The 20,644-nt window shown below is 37.6% G+C and overlaps 1 protein-coding gene across 3 annotated transcripts in view; it reads left to right on the forward strand.

The window, feature by feature from the left end:
* The window catches only part of LOC142337634 (dynein axonemal heavy chain 7-like), a 291,470-nt gene that overhangs the window by 262,028 nt on the left and 8,798 nt on the right, over nt 1-20,644 (forward strand). The window lies entirely within an intron of this gene.

Here is a 20,644-nt window from a genome sequence, read left to right on the forward strand (position 1 = left end):
ATTGAGTCTATTGCAATGAAAGCTGTTTGCTCCTCATCTTCTCTGTTTATGCGCGATAGACAGTCAGCGCGCGGGATTTTCTTTTCTGTTCTATGGTTGATGTCGAAAGTAAATATCTAAAGGTTCTCGTTCCATTTTGCTACAATAACTTCTGATTATTTAAAACTGTAGATTAAGACAAGAGCTCTGTGGTTCGTTTTAATTAAATAGTCTTGACCAATTAAATAGGTTTTAAATTGTTGCAAAAATTGAACAATTGCGAATAACTCCATTTTTGTTGCTGAGTAATTACTTTATGCTCGCTTATGCAATAACACTATCTTTGGTTCCCTGTTTTTTCTGTAAAAATCGCTCCATTGCTTGTTAGTTAAGCATACGAACCTAATGTATACGGTTCTCTATCATTTGGCTATCAAAAAACCGCGGCTTTTAACAGCTTCTTCTTTAATTTGGTTACCGCAGGTTTGCAATCAATACTCCATTTGACTTCTTTGACTTAATGAGATTGTTTTCCGAAACCAGGACGAAATTTTAGACGATAGCTCACAAGGCCTAGAAAGGCTCTGGCGTGTTTCAGAGAGGATGGCTTTTTCATTCATTCTACCGTCTTAATTTTTTTCAGTCGACTTTGACATCGAGTTCGGATTTTTTGTGCCCGAAGAAGCTGACACGCATTTGAAAAAGATTGCATTTTCAATCTTTTAATCTTTAACTAATTCTCCGCTAAACGTTGGAAAATCAGTTCTAACCGTTTCAGATATTCATCAACACATCTTCCAAAAACCATGATGTCATCTAGATAAACTAGAGCAATTTCGTAAGAGAAGCCAGCAAAAAATTGACGCCATTAGGTTTTGAAAAGCTCCTGAGGCCAATGCTAGTTCCAGAGGACTATTATTCTACTTATACAAGCCGAGAGGTGTTATAAGATCAGTTAAATATTGCTTCTTTTCTTCGAATGCCTTCTGAAAAGATCCGGACAGAAAATCACCTGTTCGAGAAATACGGATCTCCCTCCAGGAAATCAATATCTTCATTACTTCAAGGTATTGGCCACTGTGTTTTCTCTATTTGTCCCTTTAAACCACGATATCTTGCAACTAAGCGACAAGTTCGGTCCTTTTTTAGTACCAGCAATGATAGTGCAGTCCAATCAGAGTGTGTTGGTTCGAATAATTCATCTCGTTCCAGGTCTTAGAATAACTTTGCATGGCTTTATTTTCTCGAGACACATGCTGCCACATGTACGTCTGAATGGTGCAGCATCTTTTTTCAAATGCAATTGGTCGAAAAATAGCATACACTTTGTATTTCGAGTAATTAATATTACTACTAGTAGTAGTAGTTGTGGTAGTAGTAGTAGTAGTAGTAGTAGTATTAGCATTAGTAGCAGTAGTAGTAGCAGTAGTAGTAGTAGTAGTAGTAGTAGTAGTAGTAGTAGTAGTAGTTTGGAATGGGTGAAGAAAAGGAAACCTCGGAAAAGTTGTTATCATGGATTCAAATGTCGAGTCAAAGCCGAAGGTGAGAAAGGACGCTTATTTGATGTCAGAACGGGCGTTAGGCAGGGTGATGTGTGATCCCCAATCCTATTCGGCCTTGTCATCAACTACATTTTGGCTAACTCGGTGCATGGAGGATTAGACATTGGGAGATTGGTGGCTGACTTAGATTTTGCTGATGATGTTGCTCTCGTGGGGGTCTCAGACAGGGAGGTGCAAGAAAACCTACATCGAATCGAGGCACTTGCGGAAGCCGCTGGTCTGAAGATTAATGTGGCGAAAACAAAGAATATGGGCGTAAAATGCGACAGCCCAAGTGTTGTTGCAGTGCCTAGTATCCAACAGAACGTGGAGATACTCACTGGATCACATAAAGGCAAACTAGGACTCCTGGCAGAGACATCTAGCCAGTCACGACTAACCATCAGCACGGATGTGCTGCTGGGAACGAAAAAGAAAGCGGGCTGGTTCGAAACACAAGATGGCCGGAAGCTAAGATTGAAAAGCTTAGCGGTGGCTAAGCCAGCGTTGGTAGCTTCACAACAACAATCTGCGGTAGCAGATTCAGAGTCGCTACAAAATGAGAGTCGGTCAGTGGTGGCTGACCAAGAGTCTTTAAGATGTCAGAATTGTCAGCGGCAATTCAGTACAGTTACCGGACGCGAAGTGCACCAAACAAGATTCTGCAAAGCCGGTTTGTCAAAGAATGTCGTCGACAAGTCAAAGTTCGAGCAACTAGAGGCGAGCCTTACCTGTGACAAGTGTGAAAGAAAGTTCAAAACAGTCAATGGCCGAAAAGTTTACCAATCGAGATACTGTGGCAAACCTAAAGCAGTTGCCACACGCGTGTTTTCCTGCAAAGTACAAGATGTTCTCGGAAACGAGTTTGAAAACATAGAAGCGTTCAAGTATCTCGGATCATATGTCAGCCTCAAGCATGGAGACCTGCAGGAAGTCAATTGCAAACTTGCAGAAGGTAGACAACGGTTTGCTAACTTCCAAAATCTCTGGAAGAGCAAGCAGCTCAGCGTGCACCTCAAGTGCAATTTGTACAAAGCACTCGTTTTATCAGCCGTGCTGTACAGCTCGGAGACTTGGACTCTTTCGAAATTAATGGAGAGAAAACTTGAGAGTTTCCACTGTGGTTGTCTTCGGAGAATTCTACGTGTGTCATATCTGGAGAAAGCAACGAACGAAGAAATTATGTCAAGATCACGAATGCCCCAACTATCCACGATGATCATGCTCAAACGGATAAAATGGTACGGACACATCCAGAGAATGGAACCAGGAAGATTAGCCCGCAGTGCCTTCGATTGGGACCCGCCCGATCAATACGTCCATGCTAGACGCGCTCCTGGGGGGCAACGGAAAACGTGGATGAGTCAAATCGAAGGAGACTGTGTACGAAACAAAGTATCGTTCACCAGATTGCAGGAGAAAGCAGCAACTGGGTCAAAGAATGCCTTCACCAATTTCGTCGTACAGCACTTCACAGAATAACCAAACAAATAACTCTTTTGTTTGTATTTGTTGCCAACCGTGCCTTTATTTCATATTTGGAATTAAAGTGTTGAAACAGTAGTAGTAGTAGTAGTAGTAGTAGTAGTAGTAGTAGTAGTAGTAGTAGTAGTAATAGTAGTGTAGTAGTAGTAATAGTAGTAGTAGTAGTATTAGTAGTAATAGGAGCAGCAGTAGTAGCAGTCGTAGTATTCGTAGTAGTAGTATTAGTAGTAGTAGCAGTAGTAGTAGCAGTAATAGTAGTAGTTGTAGTAGTAGTAGTAGTAGTATAGTAGTAGTAGTAGTAGTAGTAGTAGTAGTAGTAGTAGTAGTAGTAGTAGCAGTAGTAGTAGTGTAGTAGTAGTAGTAGTAGTAGTAGTAGTAGTAGTAGTAGTAGTAGTAGTAGTATTAGTAGTAATAGGAGCAGCAGTAGTAGCAGTCGTAGTATTCGTAGTAGTAGTATTAGTAGTAGTAGCAGTAGTAGTAGCAGTAATAGTAGTAGTTGTAGTAGTAGTAGTAGTGGTAGTAGTAGTAGTAGTAGTAGTAGTAGTAGTAGTAGTAGCAGTGTAGTAGTAGTAATAGTAGTAGTAGTTGTAGTAGTAGTAGTAGTAGTAGTAGTAGTAGTAGTAGTAGTAGTATTAGTAGTAATAGGAGCAGCAGTAGTAGCAGTCGTAGTATTAGTAGTAGTAGTATTAGTAGTAGTAGCAGTAGTAGTAGCAGTAGTAGTAGTAGTTGTAGTAGTAGTAGTAATAGTAGCTTTTCTCACGATTATATTGTTTGTACTCAAACTAATTCAAAAAGAACTTAAGTTTTAATTTACGATTTACGTCACGTATGATCTCAATCTAAACATCCAATTGACTTGAAAAATTAAGCTTGAGAGAATGACGTCAAACTTAGTGAGAAGTAGAAATTAGAACAATTTACTTTTTCGGCTTTGCTGTGTGAACAAATCAAACAAAGAACTTCAGACGACTAAAGAAAGAAACTTAGCAAGACATGTGTCCCCAATTGCAATCCAAAGAATCGATTTAACATTTAGCTCTATAACAAATCATTTGGGCGGAAACATCAAAAAAATCACATGGCCGTATGTGCGCGAAAATGAAAACAAAAAAGGATTAATTACTCCCAGAATAAGTGTTTTTAAAAACAATAAATAAAAACGATTACAATTTATGAAAAAAACTGGCTCTCTGGATTGTCAATATGTGTAAACATTACAGCAACCTCGTGGCAAGGCATGTCAAAACAAAAGAGAAGCAAAAATTGGAAAAAGTAACAAAAGCAGAATATATAATTGAAAAATTAGCTACGCCAAACTAAGAGAACCTCCGAAATGAAGACCAAATCTCCTCATCACAACTTACCCTGAGTCGTGAGAAATAAAAAAAAAACCATCATTTAATTTGTTATAATTCTAAAATCACAAAACCATAAACGTCACTTAGCAAAAACGCATGAACCGAAACAAACAATTGGGATAGTTGAGCACCTTTAGCACAAAGCGAGACTTGTAATTAACAAGGATAAGCGAGTAGACAACAACTTGAACAATAGAAATTTCAATAAAATCAAAAATTTGACAAGAACTCTTCACAATAAATAGTGCCAAACTCATAGAGTAAATTGTTCATTGCACTAGAAAAGATCAATTGAATAACTTGATCCAAATTAGCAATATTAAACTTTAACGAGATCAAGTGATAAGATAACAAATAATACCACAAATACTCGTCAAAATCAAAAGTTCTTGAACATTTTTGGGAATAAATTGTGTCAAAGTCAAAAATCTCTGTACCAAACGACTCAAATCAATATTCAGGCGCACTGCTGTTTCATTAACAACCTTACTTTTTTAATGTTTAGAGATCAGACGAAAAAAAACAGAAACCAGCAAAAAATTCAAAAATTAACAACTCTTTTATGACAACAACCAGTGTCGTAACAAAGTAACAAAGAAGTTTTCCTGAGCGTTAATAATATCACGCAATTGCAGATAGATTCAGTTAGAACACACCTTTATTATTTCAATGGCACTCATTAGACGAAAGGTTGAAATCAGAAGTCTGATTGCCTCATTTGAACAAAAATTCGGCTTCAGACACCGATATCATTTCCCAGTATCTTTTTCAGACTCCACTGTGAAAGTTCTTTGCAACAAAATTTCACAAAAAGTTTTTTATTTCAAGCCCCATCGCTTTTCCGGTCTCCTTGCTTCTCCAGCCTAAATAAAACCACCATCTTAAATTCTGGTTGACCTGAAAAAAACGGAAAAAGTGTGAGCAGATCTGAAAACTAGAAAGCACACCAATAGAATCCAAAGACTTTCGACTGCAGAAACTCACGAACACCGTAAAATAGCTACACTCAGTCAGTTTGAAAACGAAAAAACTTTTATTAAAAAATTAGAAAATTTTTAAGCTAAACTGACAAAAAAAATAGCAAAAACACAGAAAATGTGAAAAGAAACAACTGAAATCAAACAAATGTTCACAAAATTATAAACCTTAAAAACTCCGTGGAAAAAAGAAATAAAAAAAGTTGTTAATTCTATAATCTATGTTGGACCAGCCTCCTAATGACAACACTCACAACCCTCTACAATTAATATATCCATCGGTGAAAATTGACTCAACAAAAAACAGTTTGAGTGTATAGTTTGAGGTGTATATATATATATATATATATATATATATATATATATATAAGTAGTACTATATAGCTGTATTGGGATAGGGGGGGGGGTTATCCTGCCATGAGGATAATAGGGTATAGAATGCATGAGGATAATATGGAGTGGTATATCCCATGAGGATAATATGGAGTGGTATATCCCATGAGGATAATATGGAGTGGTATATCCCATGAGGATAATATGGAGTGGTATATCCCTTCTGATCTACATGTAAATTGAGAAAGAAGAACTGCCGCGACTAAACTTGCATTTGAATTGTGCATGTAAATTGAGAAGGATCAAACTTGCCGCGATTATTTACCGAGCTCTTGATTTATGTGAAAACGGATCAAACAACAATTTATTATTTTGTATTTCCAACTGTAAACCAAACATATTGAAACAATTAACTACTTCACAAAATCCAAACTGCGGAGCACTTTGAAAACAGGTTCTAAAACTTAAAGTTATACCAAAATTCACGTACAAACAATAATTTACCTCACAAAATCAAACTGCGGAACACTTTGAAAACACGCTATTAAGTTATACCAAAAATCACGTACAAAATTGTGTAGAAGTGGAAACTAAGGTAAGTTTGTTTGAATTAATTTAGCAAGCAACAAAACGCTCAAGCGTTGGGTTTTGCTATGAATTTTAATCACTGCTGTCACTTGCTTCAAAGTTAATGAGGGAGCACTGAAAATGATCATCTTCAGAACTGCTGCTCCTATCGAAATCAACAACATCAGAATCACTAATTTCCTCCTCAGTAGTAGCTCTAGCAACAATCATTCCTGGGTCGGGTGGTGTCCAGTTTTCTGCTATATCAAGCATTTGATTCATGTGATCACTTAAATGTTTTCTCATTCTTTTTGCTGGAGGAGGAATGGGACTGGGAGGTGTCGGATAATCCCAGTCGACATCAGCGTCATTGTCTCTACCATTGAAAATTCTACTTAAACTTTCTTCTGAGACTGATTTGTAATCCCAACTTATTTCACTGTCCTCTTTCTCATTATCGAACCAGCTATATGAATCAGTATCACTCTCTGCTGTAGATTGCGAACTGTTCCTTATAGAATAATGCCCAAATGGCAGTGTTCTCAAACCATCAGCGAGAATGTATCGTTTATTGTCGTACGCTGATAGGGACACTTTGTTTTCGGATACTGTTTTTAGAATATGGTTTTCGGACGTTATTCTATTACGTATTGCTCGATATGGTTTTGCTGTAACCAGTGTAGACTTGTACAGCTCGTGTGTCAACAACTTCTGGGCAGCTTTTGTTACCCCTTTCGCCGACAGCTTTCTACAACCTGGAATAAAACAAAAGCAGATCAACCTCGAGTCTCAGGTGAGTTCCTATTTCAAAATGCAAAAAAAGTGATCGGTTCTCGAGGAATAAAAGTATGTGTAATTTAATACTTACTTTTAGAAGTTATTGAATACATTTTGGGCTTCAAGCATATAAATTCCGAGATGTAGTCACCAGCGAATTCATCCTTGAACTTGAGAACTCTGCTGTGGTTAACATCGGAGTAGAGCGGATGATTGTCAGGATAATTTGAAAAATCGAATTCTGTACAAACTTCTTTCTTCTTTGCCAAGTCGGCATAGAGGTCAGTCGTCTCAACTTTATACAATAGACTGTCGGTATCAGAGTACAAGAGTGAGCACCGAAAGTTTGCGCGCATAACATCATAGTGGAAACCGTGCATACGTAGTTTTGAAAGATCCAAGATGGTCGCCCCGACAATAGTTGGTGTTGTCCATTTAATAACTTTTGGTCGAGAACAGATCGCCGCCATGTTTTCGCCGAATACTTTAAATTTGTCAAACTCGAATTTTGATGTAAGTTTTGCAGTTTTTTCGGCATCCCGTGTTATGTCTACTTTCAGTCGTCTTCGTTTTGACTCAATTGTTTTCCCATATACCGAGTTGTTCATCAATTTGTAGTAGTTCTGTTCAAATCTGTTAGTTGCTTTTTTTCTCATGGCGCTGTTTAAGGTAATGTACGGTTCAAGCCACTTTGATTGTGTGAATTTGAGAATTCTGTGTACTTTTTTGATACGCAACCCCCGTCGAACATAGAATTGCAGTAGTTTGTAGTGTAGGACATATTTGCTTTTGTCAAACATAGTTTGTAGCAGTTTGTTAACTTTATTTTCCGGTAAATTGTAACGCTGTTTAACCTCTAACTGATAATCGCTTAGCCAGTCGTCCTTTACAAGTGTTTTTTCTGGTGCCAATGGGTAGTCCTGCTGTTGATCATGTATTTCACTTGGGTATTCGAAATCGACTTCACAGAAATACCCAACTGAAGAGCTATCAGGGTGGTGTAGTAAATCGTTTATTGAGATGTCGAAAACAAAACAAAAATCACCAACGGGTAGCATCTCCTCCTGCATAACTCCACCATATAAATCATTAGCGTCCACCATTAGCCCAAATGTGGACGTTTCCTCGGAGTTGAACCCAGGCAGGTAGCGGTTGTTTGCTTTAAAATGTCGACTTTCGAAAACAGAGGTTATACCCCCGCGTATCGCTGGCTCTATCATGTCCAGATGTTCCCGTTCAGTGAATAACTGGACTTCAGCTTTGGTGATACGAAGTGCGGCATCTTTTGCCATGTTTGGGGCAGTGAAGAACTGTACAACATCAAGCTTGTAAGTTTTGAAACTAATTTTCCGACAATACTCGGAGCAGCAAGCTAATAAAGCACAATCTAATTTTAGATAGGCATCATGATAATCCTGCATGGTTTTACACCCAAGCAAATTCCACATTCTGTTTGCATGATTCCATTCGTTTTGCTGAATTGTTGTGCCATTTAGGGAGTTTTTCCATGCTTCTATTGGAGGCAAACTATCTTCCGAGAACTTTGTCCGATTAGACATGTATGAATATGGGTAGTAACCTTTTTGCTTGAGCAGGTCAAAGTGGTCACTAGGAGTTTCATTGAACATTACTTCCAAAATGCCAAAATCAGATTGCGGTAAAGTTTCGGTGAGTTTTTCTAGAGATGCGTTAAAAAGCTTGTAAGAGTCAACAAACCTTAGGAACTCATACACTGGAACAATTTGCCCATCCCTTTTCATCGTGTCCACTTGAACACCTAATTGCATCGAGATATATTTCTCGTCAGTTGCAGGTATTACGCTTATTGTTGTAGATGGCTCACTTTCTTGCAATGCCAGACAGATATGGTGGAGATCGTAATTTTGTATGTTGTGCCCAATTACGGGAATGAATTTTGACGTTCTCCGTAGTCGGTTGCATTGCGGATGGGCCCAGCCCAGAAATTCGCCACTGTAGTGGCAGTGGTCAAGGTCTTTTTCGTCATCTTCATGAAAATCAGTTTCGCAAATCCAATAAGCAACACTTTCTGTTTTTCCAAGTTTTGATCTGTCTCCACGAAAATACGGATGTTTTTGTTTCTGCTTGTGAATATCATTCGCCAACTTGTGAAGCACTTTCACAAATATCTTCATGCAATTTTCGGAGCTATCTAAGTGGGTATACTTGGGCTTCGGGTTGTTATGCTCAACAACAGTCAGAGCGAAACCGCAGGGCTCATGAATTTCTATGGTGGATGATGAGGAGACGTTTCCACTAAGTGAACAAGTAGATACTGGCCGTAGGAAGGATTCAAAATCAAAGTAAATTACCAATGGGGCAAACCAGAGGGCAGACCAGTTGTTAAATTTGTAGATATTGCTGTTTTCGCTCGGCATTCGAACAATGGCTGGTGAATGATCTTTGCACCTTTCAACGTGTTCATCGAAAGCTGTGACACCGTCATAACATAACCAGAAACAGTTTCTGCATAAAATCAGGTAACTACGGTACCTCACTGACCGTAGAAAGCAATAAAATTTGCACAGGTCCTTGATAAGAACATAGTGATGTTTATCTGAATCGTAAAGAAGCAGTAAATCAATAACCAGCTCCTCTGAACTCTTTTTTGTTGAAATTCGTATAGGAAATAGATCTTTTTTGTGGTAACCAAACACGTTAACTTGAACAGAATTAAGTTCCTCAAACTTTTTGAGACTACTGATACCCATTGGCACCTGAAAATTCCCCGCTGGGAAAAGCGACTTCAGGTCTTTATAAATTTCGGGATTTGTCGCTCTCAAAGTATCGTTTTGACCGTCAACTCTCATGCCAATATTTTCCTTCAGACATCTAGCTGCTATATAACAGTAGACAAAGCAATTATTGTCATTGTGGTTTCGAATGTTTAGAACAGCTTGGCATGTGGATAACTCATAAGGAAGTGCTATGAATGGCGATCCCCGAATAGGTCTGTATTTCGCAAAGTTGAGATGTAAGCGAATCACCCGATCTAGTAGCCATCCACTCCCTGAAGACACAAAAGTAAAGAGAACAGCCAACATTTTTTCCACCATCAGGGCAAATTCTTCGTTTGAGATACCTCCAGCAGTTACTGGGGTCATTAGTGAATTGGCAAATATAACTAAATTTTCGTCGTCTTCATCCGTCTCGTGTTTTGGTTTGAAGAGTGATAGTTCAGCGGAAAATTGAATTTTCTGGGGTCCTGAGCTTAATTTTTGCTCAATAAGTTCTTCTATTTGTGCTCGCTTGGACTGCATAAAGTTCTGCAAGTCCAACGAATTTTCTTCATTGTTTTCAGCTTCGATTACAAACGTTTGAAGGTTACCATTAAATGCGGACTGGGAGGGTATTTGTAAAGGCTGGAACTCTTCTTCAAAAACGGGAAGCGAGTGAACAGAGCTCATATGTTGTGCATAGAGGTGAGAATTGTTAAAACCCAGATAACAAGAACGACAACAATTTGTAAACTTTGAGTGAACTGTTCTCATATGTTCTTCAAGAGGAGACATTTTTCTAGTTGAAAACTCACAAATTGAACATTGATAATGCGGTAAGCCGCACTCATCGGGATGAAATCGTGTTTCATGTCGCGATTTGTTTCCCGGTGTACTAAACGTTGAAGGGCAGAAGCGGCAAGAAAAAGTCATTTCAAAAGCAGTTATCAGAAGTAAATAAATGAAGTTGGATAAACGGTTTGTTTTATAATGTTCGTTACTCTGCAATAAAACTCATTTCTGTGTAATACTCAGTTTCATTCGTTACGACTGAATACATGTTTACAGTGTTTTGAAAATGGCACTGAATAGGGCGGCAAATTTGATATTCAAATTGAACGTACTTCTATAGGCTAATTTTGGCGCGCACTTCAACTCCAAATTTATCTCGACTTCGAAAGACTTTGTATTTTCTTAAAACTATTATCCCGGCTTTCTTATTATCCCTAATTTGAAGCTAATGCGCAAAAGGGATATTCACTAGATAGGGCGCCAAATTTGAATTTAAAAATAGCGGCCTCTGGTTGACTGGAATCGGCGGGAAAATAGTTTCGAAATTTTATTGAAATCAAACGCGAAAAAAGGATTAAAACACTTTGCGAATTCAAAAGATGTGCTAGTAGACCCTCAGAGGGGTCATACCGAGTATTGTTGTTTGTGGATTACTTCAAAAAATGCATTCAAAAAAGCGGAAAAACATGTTACTTTATTTGAATTTTTTCAAAAAAGTGTCATTTTAGACCTCATCTATAACGGGTGGTTAGAGTTGTCCTACGCTGTCAAGTGTGATGAGCAAAATTGCTCCCCGGGCCGAAAAACATAGGACTGCACTAAAAAAATTGCTCTAGAACAAACAGAAAAAAAGTTTTTTTTTCTGTCAATCATCATAAATCAATGTCATTAAATGACAATTACATGACAGAAACATGTGTCTTTTTTCTGAAGCCTTTTTCGATGACAGGTGTTATGAGAGAAGTTGATGCCGTGGGCCCACAATGTGCAAAAATGCAAAGAAACGCGATCTAACATCTTTCCTTAGGGTACTTCATATGCTAATTAATGCCAGATGTTAATGTGACATTGATGACCAGATGTTTTAGAAATCGGTGAAGGAGCCATTTTTCGGCCATGATGCTTATGAGCAAAAACATGCAGAATGTTCCCGCAAAGACATTGCTGTAAAAAATTCCATTTTTTTTCATCAATTAGCAATTATGTTAATTAGTCGCTAATTAGCCGTTAATTAGGCGCTAATTATCTCCGTAACGGTTAAGTTAAATTTGACGAGCGTGATGAGATGTTTTGTAGGACACAGTGTGCTGAGGACCTCTGCACCATCAGTTTCATCCCAAGTGTTTTTTGAAGACCTCATTTTTGGGGTCAAAGGTCACAGGTCATCTATCAAAAAAATTTTTTTTTTCAATTTTTTCAAAAAAAATTTTTAACAAACCTGCTTTTTTTACCCTTTTGAACGAGAGCAAAAAGCTAGGAGGTGCTGCTAGAGGACCTGAAAATTTTTTTAAACACAGCCTTATGACATCATTTTGGTTTTAAAGTACAATTTTTTGATTTTTTCTGTGAGAGATTACAATTTTTTGACAATTTTTTCTAAATTATGAATGAGTTTCAGGGTTCATACGCTGCTACAGCTGCTGGCATAATGTTAACAGTTCTTTTGGGCTAAAACATGTACACATTTTGCAAAATAAATATTTTGTTAATTCCGAAAAACTTAAGGTTTAACATACAGATGTTAACAAATTTTATTGATTCGATAGTCTTAATCTGGATATTTTAGCTCAAAAACTAATCACTTCATAGTGGTTGTAGTACATGAAATCCTGCTCGGAGAATATAATTTGTGATTGCGTCATAGGGGAGAGTGAAAATTTTCCCGGAACAAGTTTGAACTTGATCACTAACTTGAACTATATTTTTGTCTGTGTTTTGAATTGAAAGACAAAACTGTCTTCAAAAAAATGTTTTATTACAAATTCGAGAAATATAAAATACGTAATTTGTATAACACACGCACACGCACAACTTCACATCTCAAAATTGAAACAGTTTTTAGATAAAAGTAAAGTTACAAGTTTTAATTAAGTTAATTTAATCGAATAAGTCCATCAAAGAATTTTCTGGTCGTCGCTTTTTTGGTGCACCGCTAACGTTTGGAGTCTCTGAACAAGTGGGTGTTTGAAAACTATCGCTCAGAACCTCTCGCTTTGGCGTTTGAAAAGTTGTTCCGGACAGAACGTTCTCGTCAAAGTTATCGAAATTGTTTGGAGAGTTGTTGTTGTTGTGAATTCCAGCGAAGAGAGATGGGCTAGGTGTCGGCGTAACAGTTGGACTTGGGTCAACTGCTGGTGTTGTGGGTAGACTAGCTGGTGTTGTCTCACTGTCTGGTGAAGACGGTGAAGTTTTAATCCCCCACAAATTGCCAAGATCATCACAAGCTTGATAAGCTCCGAGTTGATTTTCAAACAAAGGTACGCAGTCACAGTCATACCGGTAGAAAATACGTTTTATTTCATCAGGTAATGTGCCCATATTACAATCCTGAAATGCTGGCAGCACGGTTGCAGGTAGGTAGGTGGCCACCAGAAGTAATAATAGTGCTTTCGGATGGATCGGTTTTCTCGGGTAGGGCGGCAATTGCATTTATCAGAAGCTTTGGAAGAAGACACTGATGGTAAACGTGCCACACATCGTCTTGTTTTCGTTGTTGAATAAGAACCACAAACTTTTCATAAACTGTCTGATAAACTAATGTTCTTTCCCAAGAAGCCTCGGACTCTGCGAGAATTTTAACGGACATTTTTAAAGTTAAGTGTTTAAGGAATTCAGTTAAACAGATTCGAATTTGTTGCTGGAAACAAACTGCAATTTGACTCAACACATATATGAATGCCGCCGAATTATAGCTCAGGGTTTCTGTGTACAACTTTTGCGATAGTTTCATGTAAGCTAGGGGTCACATCTGTTTTTAATTTTGAACCAACATACACTCACAATTTTAAATTGAGCGTACCAAAGATTGTTATCTAGGGTTACATCTGTTTTCAATTAACTGTTGTTATATAGTGTTCAGTGTGTAGTTTCTTATCTGAGGTCACATCTGCTTTTAATTTCTAGTGTATATGAGTGCTTTATGCCTTTGAAATTGTGTTCAACATGTAAGTTTATTATCTGAGGTCGCATCTGTTTCTAATTTCCTAGTTTATATGAGCGCTTTATGCATGTGAAATTGCTCAAAAGATCACATTCCTGTACCATATGTTTGCCATAAAAATTGTAATGAACAGACACAAGTACGCCGTAGGCGTACTTGAGACTAAATTCGCCAATCATTTGTTTTTAATTGAGTGTTTGACGACATATGTGTAATCCCAGCTTGCCGCCGCCATTGAGTTGGAGCGCTCACAACTTTATTTGAAAGAGATAAAATTTGGTTGCGCCATGCCTTTGACTTCCACTAAATACACAGAATTTGGCGATTGTTATTTCGACATTTCGAAAACTGATAAGCGCTTAATCAGAGCAACTGTGAAAACGTATGAAAGGACGGGGACCTATGTGTTTCTAAAATTGTTCAAGAAAGCGGAAAGCGATTACGAATTTCAGCAGAGAGTTTCTCTAACTGTTCAAGAATTTGAGAACTTGATTGAAAAGTCAGCTGATATACGCTCTCAGTTCACCCAAGAGGAACCAACAAAACCACCTCCAGCAAAGAAACCACGATTCCAACAAAAGTCAGAAGAAATTTCGAAGACCAACACGAGCAACAAAAATGGTTGAGGCGATGTACGAGCGCTCACTAAATTATTTTAAACAGTTTCAAAAACAGATCAAGTTTCAGATTGTCGAAGAGAAACCTACCCTTTCTAACACAAATGTTTATGCAGTGTGTGCCCATTTTGATTCTGAGTTTTGCTGTTTAATAACTAACCATTATCACGTTTTGCTTGATACAACAACTTTCGAAAAGGAAACTTTGAAACGAAATCAGAATTTTCCTGTGCCTTGTATTTTTACAACCTTCAAATTCTTATTTTCGACTGCAACAACTTTGGAGACTAATGGAGACGTTTTTACAAAGCTCAAATTGGCGGTTGAATTCAACAGCTCCGCAGATAAAGTTGACTCACATACAGTACGCAAACAACTGCCAGCTTTTGCCTGCCACAGTAATGTGAAAAACAGCATTACAAAGCAAGTGAATACAAATCAAAAACCCTGTGCGAAGATGCCAGTAGTTGCTCAAAAGTCTATCTACAACGCCCGTCCTCCATCGAAACAAGTTCAAACTGATTTTGTTAATAGTGAAACTATCCGAAGAGTTGAAAACATTTTGTCTGGTCCTCATTCCGGTGCTTTCTGTCAAATTATGGATATTTTTGTTAGTGGATACGGAAAACTGAATATTGATACTGATTTGTTGAGTGTTCGCCTTGTGTATGAAGAAAAAATTAAATTTTGAAAAAAAAAATAATTTATTGCAATCAAGGAAAGGTTAATACATCATATGAAAAGCAAAACGAATTAATTGAGCATCACTCAGTTTTACAATTTTTTGTGAATTAAAAATATAATGAGCAATATAAATACAAAAAAGTCCACAAAGTTTTGAGTTTTTACTTTGAATTGGCTGATCCTCCAGTAACTGATAAATTTTTGCCTTTTGTTCTACAGAAATTATTCTTTGGTAGACATCTTTGTATGACGAAATAGACTGTCCGAGAGGATCAGCAAAGAACAATTGGTCCTCTTTCTGGCACAATAGTAACCAATGGGTACCAAAACTTTCTGCAGTTGCTGCGTTAACAATTAGGAAACTGTTTGGTTTCAACTTTTGGGGAAAATTATTTGCAGCGAAGACACCCAGAAATTTGTGCTTGAGTAAAGGGCATCTTTGAATTAGATCATTGATATCATCTTCGTCCATTTTTAGTTTGTCAAAATGTGATTCTTTGATACTCTTCTTGCACTATCAACAAAAATTGTACTAGCTTTTTCACCGATAATGAAAATTTCAATATTGTTTGGTAGGGCCACAGAAAATTTCAACTCAACAGATATTGAACAGTTTGTCAGTTCAGGATGAATAAAGTCATGGGATGCTTGTTGGGTACTGGTCAAATCAAACACCATTATGAAATGGTTTGGGTAATCTGTCAAACTTATTCCATGTCCATTATCAATGTAAGCTAGATCCGATATTGTGTTAAAGTAAAGACGTTTGTCGTCAGCTGTAGATATTGGACTATCTGCCACAGGCAAACCGTTTCGGTATACATAAATCTGCTCTAGGTTGAATTTTCGGATATGAAATGGATTTTGCCGGTTGTTACCCAGAAAAGCTTCATTTGTATTTAAGCAGATCGCCAGTCGGCGGATTGGTTCTCTCGCAAATATATCTTCTTGTTTCCAACTGTGTAGACCCGTTGAAGCTAGAAACGTTTTTGTGAGGGTTTCAAGGTAAGGATAGGAGGCGGGACTGCTCAATAATGTTTTTTCAATGGCGGACACAACAGTGTCGTTAAGAGTCATCTTCCGCACATACAAATTAGCTTCGACAATTTTTACTTTGTACTGTTTCGCAGCATCATCAGACATTATAACAAAATCATCAATTGAGCGTCTGAATGCAATTCGAAGTGTCACACCACTTAGCAGATGTCTGTCGCAAGTGAAAAAGTCTACAGCAATTTTGCCATAGAATGTGCATTCAGCTGATTGTCTCACCAAAGTTTTTCTCCTGTTCACTTCTGCAGTTGATAGCATTCCCGGGTTTTCCTCATAAGAGTAGCCCTGACAGGCCAGCCATGTATTTTTTGCATCTTTATTATGTGAGAACTCGGTCTCAATGAAACTTTTGTGAGCATAATTTCCGTTAGCGTTTGAAATTTTCAGTCCATTAGCAGACACTGTACAATCAGAGAACAGTGAATGTAACACATTATTGCAAAAGTAGGGAGAATCTGTTTTTGTAATGTCAGCGGCGGCTGTAGCGTCATATTTCAAATCAGCTTCAGAAGACTGGACAATTTTACATTTAACTTCGAGAAAAATTTTTTGTAAATCGATAAAGTTGTTTCTGTCACCAGCGACTTCAAATTCTAACATGGGTCCATTTGGGCTGTAGATTGGACCCAATTTTTGACAAAAACTACCATCAAAAGTTACCAGTAGTGAGGGTTTTTCAAATAAATCCAATGAGCTGTGAGTTGCTTCTGTTGGTAACAAATTAGCGATCATCGTTCACTTTAGCAAAAAAATCCGACCGACTTCTTTTTGGTGATCTATGCGTTGAAATGGTCTTTCTGCGTTTCTCGCCTACTTTCATTGGTTTGCCTCGTATTGATTTCATTCAACGTGAAGTAATTCGTCGAGAGCCTCCAGTCTGTTTTTTAACAGTTTTTGAAATTGTATTCTTAATTGCTTGTCTAGGAGATTTTTTGTTGCCCACTACATCCAGAATTTCTGGTACACTTTGTTTCAGGAGCTCTTTCCCAATACGTTTAGCAGTTGGTAAAATGAATCGACGTGCTAGGGGTAGTGCAACACGTCCAGTTCCTGCAGCTAAAGCGCCAAAACCACTTCCTCTTTGTCGATAATGTCCAGAGAAATGAGGCAAAGACTTCGCTTGATTAGCATAGTAAGAATCCATTTTATTGGAAAAACTTTTTGAATTGCAGTGTTAGAATAACTTTTCCAGTTCCCGAAAATGGAACTAATTGTCCTGTTTCCGTCCGCAGCTCAATTGAAATTGATTGAATTGTGTTGGTTAATAGTTTCTTGTAGTCTAAATTTGTAAAAACGATTCGATGAGTTGGTTCAAGCTCACATACACTACCGTTTTTCAGACGTTGTTTCGAATCAATGACTCTCAAAAGAGGCGCCTTAGTGTCACCGACGTATTGGTATTCAATTATGTTTGTATAGATGAAAATGAGATGCTTTCCAGCACAAAGGTCGGCTGGAAATTCCCCATAATATGCTTTTGTATCATCACTTTTCATAAGCCTGTTTTCATTTGGATTCATTTTGTACCCAATATGAATTCCATTAGCGTCAGGAATACCTTCAAAGCCAATGATGCTGGGGATTTCTTCACTGGGAAATGTAATTCCCTCATATTTCCCAAGCAAAATTTCGTATTTTCCAGAGCTCTTAATTTCTCTGAAAGAAAAATGGGGTAATCCAACTGTGCGCTTAACTGTGGCAAGAAGTTGCGCCACCGAATCAAATGTTCCGGGCATAAAAGCTAGTTTTTGCCCGCTAAAAGGTCTAGAGATAACATTGGCTCCAGATGACATCTTTTGGGAATCTTCATAGTCTTTCAAGTTGAACACAGTCAGATTTCCGTTTACAATATTTTCTATTTTTGTTGGGAATATGATTTCACTAAGCGCCACTCGCCAATCACCTGAAAGTTGAATTTCGTCATTAAAAAAATTCCGAAATGATGCAAGTGTGTTTGAATCAAATATTTCCATTGAAGCGGATGAAACAACGTGAACTGTAAACTCGTCTTCAAACCGGTTATTCGACATTTTCAACGGGAGGGAGCCTGACAAGTTGTAATTCTGGTTGATAAAATTTTCCTTGAATTGGTTCGTTGTCACCGTCGACCAAAGAGTATGTTGGTGGGTTTAATGTAGGTATTCCCGTTATTTCAAAGACTTCGTCTGTGAATGATTGCTTGTAACTTTTCCGGAAAGCTTTGTCCTTCTTAACTATTCTCACAAAATCCCCAACGTAAAATTTGGGCTTCTGTGTTGTGCTTGTTTGCGCGGTCAATGACACTAACCGCGGTACATCTTTTTTTGTAACTTTATTTGGGGCAAGTTTGGTTACCCGATTTACTCTTGAATTGATTGTTTTCACAAATTGGTCTAATTGGTCAATGTAGGAATATGTCCACTTTTCTTCGAGGTACCGATGAATTATATTTTTTAGTGACCTAATGTTCCTCTCTGCAAATGCAGACTTTTTTTCGCTGAAAGTACTGTATAAATGAACTCCACGTTTGTTGCACAATTGTTTGAAAGCTCCAAGAAACTCTTTACCATCGTCAACCAACACTTTTTCAGGCTGCTTATTTTTGATCATCTTTTGGAATGCTTCAGCTGTTTCCGTCGCATACTTTGTTTTCAAGGGTTCGACACGTAAATATCTTGATAGACAGTCAACTGCTACCAAGAGATATTTTATGTTACGGTTATATTTTGCTAGTTTGTCAACGTGCGCCAAATCCAATGACCAAATTTCATTTATGTCTTTTGCAAAAACTTTAAGCCTGGGAAATTTTAATCGAATTGAACGGTACTTTGTGAAAGACGGTTTTGTCTCCAAATAGGACTGCACTTTGCCTAATGGCAGCTTGCTCTGAGTATGTAAGCGTTTTGTGCTTCCATAGGAAGCTGGTCCTTTTAAATAAAGCTGTTCCAAATGTTTTACTTCAGGAGAAGAAAGACCATTTCTTTTGACTGGTTTCTTTTTTGTCTGACCTTTCGTCGCTTGTTTCTTCGTAATCTCTTGTTGGGGTTGATTTGGATCCACTACTGCGGGGTTTTTCTCGGCTTGGGTAGAATTCTTGTTCACTTTCCGACGAGTTTTCCAAGATTTGCTTGGCATAAGTGTTTGCAACTAAATGTGGTGATATATCGAGAGTAGTCAAAATTTTTGAGTACTTTTTAATGTCAATTTTTTTTGTGGTTTGCTGTAAATTATACAAAAAAGTAGAAACTTTAACGCCCAGTGGTTCTTTGTTGATATGAAGTACGTCGTTTCCTCCGATAGAAATGACGTCAGATTGCATAATGTGTTCAAGTAAGATTTCAGATCGCTTAATTTTATTTTTCTCCATTGGTTCAAGTTCAGATATTATAGACTCAAACTGAGAAATTTTTTGTTTCTTTAATATTGGTTCTATCTCACTGTCTTCGCTGACCGGTTCTGATATTTCTTCCTTAGTAGCCTCCTTGTTTTCGTAAACACTGCTCATAGTTTCAACAGGTTTCTCTTCTTTTTGTGGTTTTTCAGACTGATTTCTTTGAAATAGTGATAGTTGAGCTGCCTTCTGTTCATAATTAGGGTTTTCCAAAATTTTTTACGGGTTATCTAGCATCTGCCGCAGCATACAAAGTTCTTTCTCTCTCATTAGTTAAGTTGGTGATAACAGCTTTAGCCGATGGAAGATAGAAAATTGATGGACCCGGAGGAACAATATTTGAACAGTAACGTAGGACGTCGGATGTTTTTGGATCTAAGTCGATTAACAAATGACCAAACTGCTTCCTGATTGCTAGCTGATAACTTTCCTTCAAAAATTGTGTGTTATTCAGTTGTCGACCAATAAAATTAATTTGCTGTGTGTCTCGTGGTGATTTGAACAAAATTATATGTGTTGTATTCAAATCAATTGTTCTAGACCATTTGCTCTGTTGAAACAAGTTGTGTTTAACATATATTACACTAATGTTTCTATATCGCCCCGCAGTTGCTAATTTAGAAAACTCTTTGTCGTTGAAAACTTCTTCACATGAATCGTCAAAAACAAGCAGACAGTTTTCTAATTCTGAAACGAGTTCAAAACCTGAAAACTGTTTGATTCTATGTTCAGTTTCTTCTCTATTGACTGAAATTTTGGCTGATCATGCTGATAAAAATAAAAGATTTTTTGAAACTCTGGGGACAATGTGCCATGTAGTAACATTTTGAAAATCAGCTCAGTTTTTCCGCAACAAGATGGCCCGCAAACAGCCATGAACAACCTGTCAGACGTTGAAATTATTTTGGTCATAACTTGGGATTCGGAAGACCGTACCCAACTTTGCACGAGAGTAGAGAAAACCAAAATGTTGATTCTTCGCAATCAAGTTTAAAAAACACTAATTTGATCAAAGAAACAGTTATGAGAAATCTTATTATAAAAATTTGTGTAAAATATACCACTTCTGATCGAGGTAATCTCGAATTACAAAACCTCCAAGACTGTCTTTCTTGGTGCTCCGCGTCAAAAACCAAGTCTTTTATGCCTCCGCCCGAATCTAACTGATCTTCCGTTTGACTCATTTTAAAAATTTATTTGTGAAAAATGAATTGCA

This window comes from Convolutriloba macropyga, chromosome 4 (assembly GCF_964194025.1).
Source record: "Convolutriloba macropyga chromosome 4, txConMacr16.3, whole genome shotgun sequence".
Lineage (NCBI taxonomy): Eukaryota > Metazoa > Xenacoelomorpha > Acoela > Convolutidae > Convolutriloba > Convolutriloba macropyga.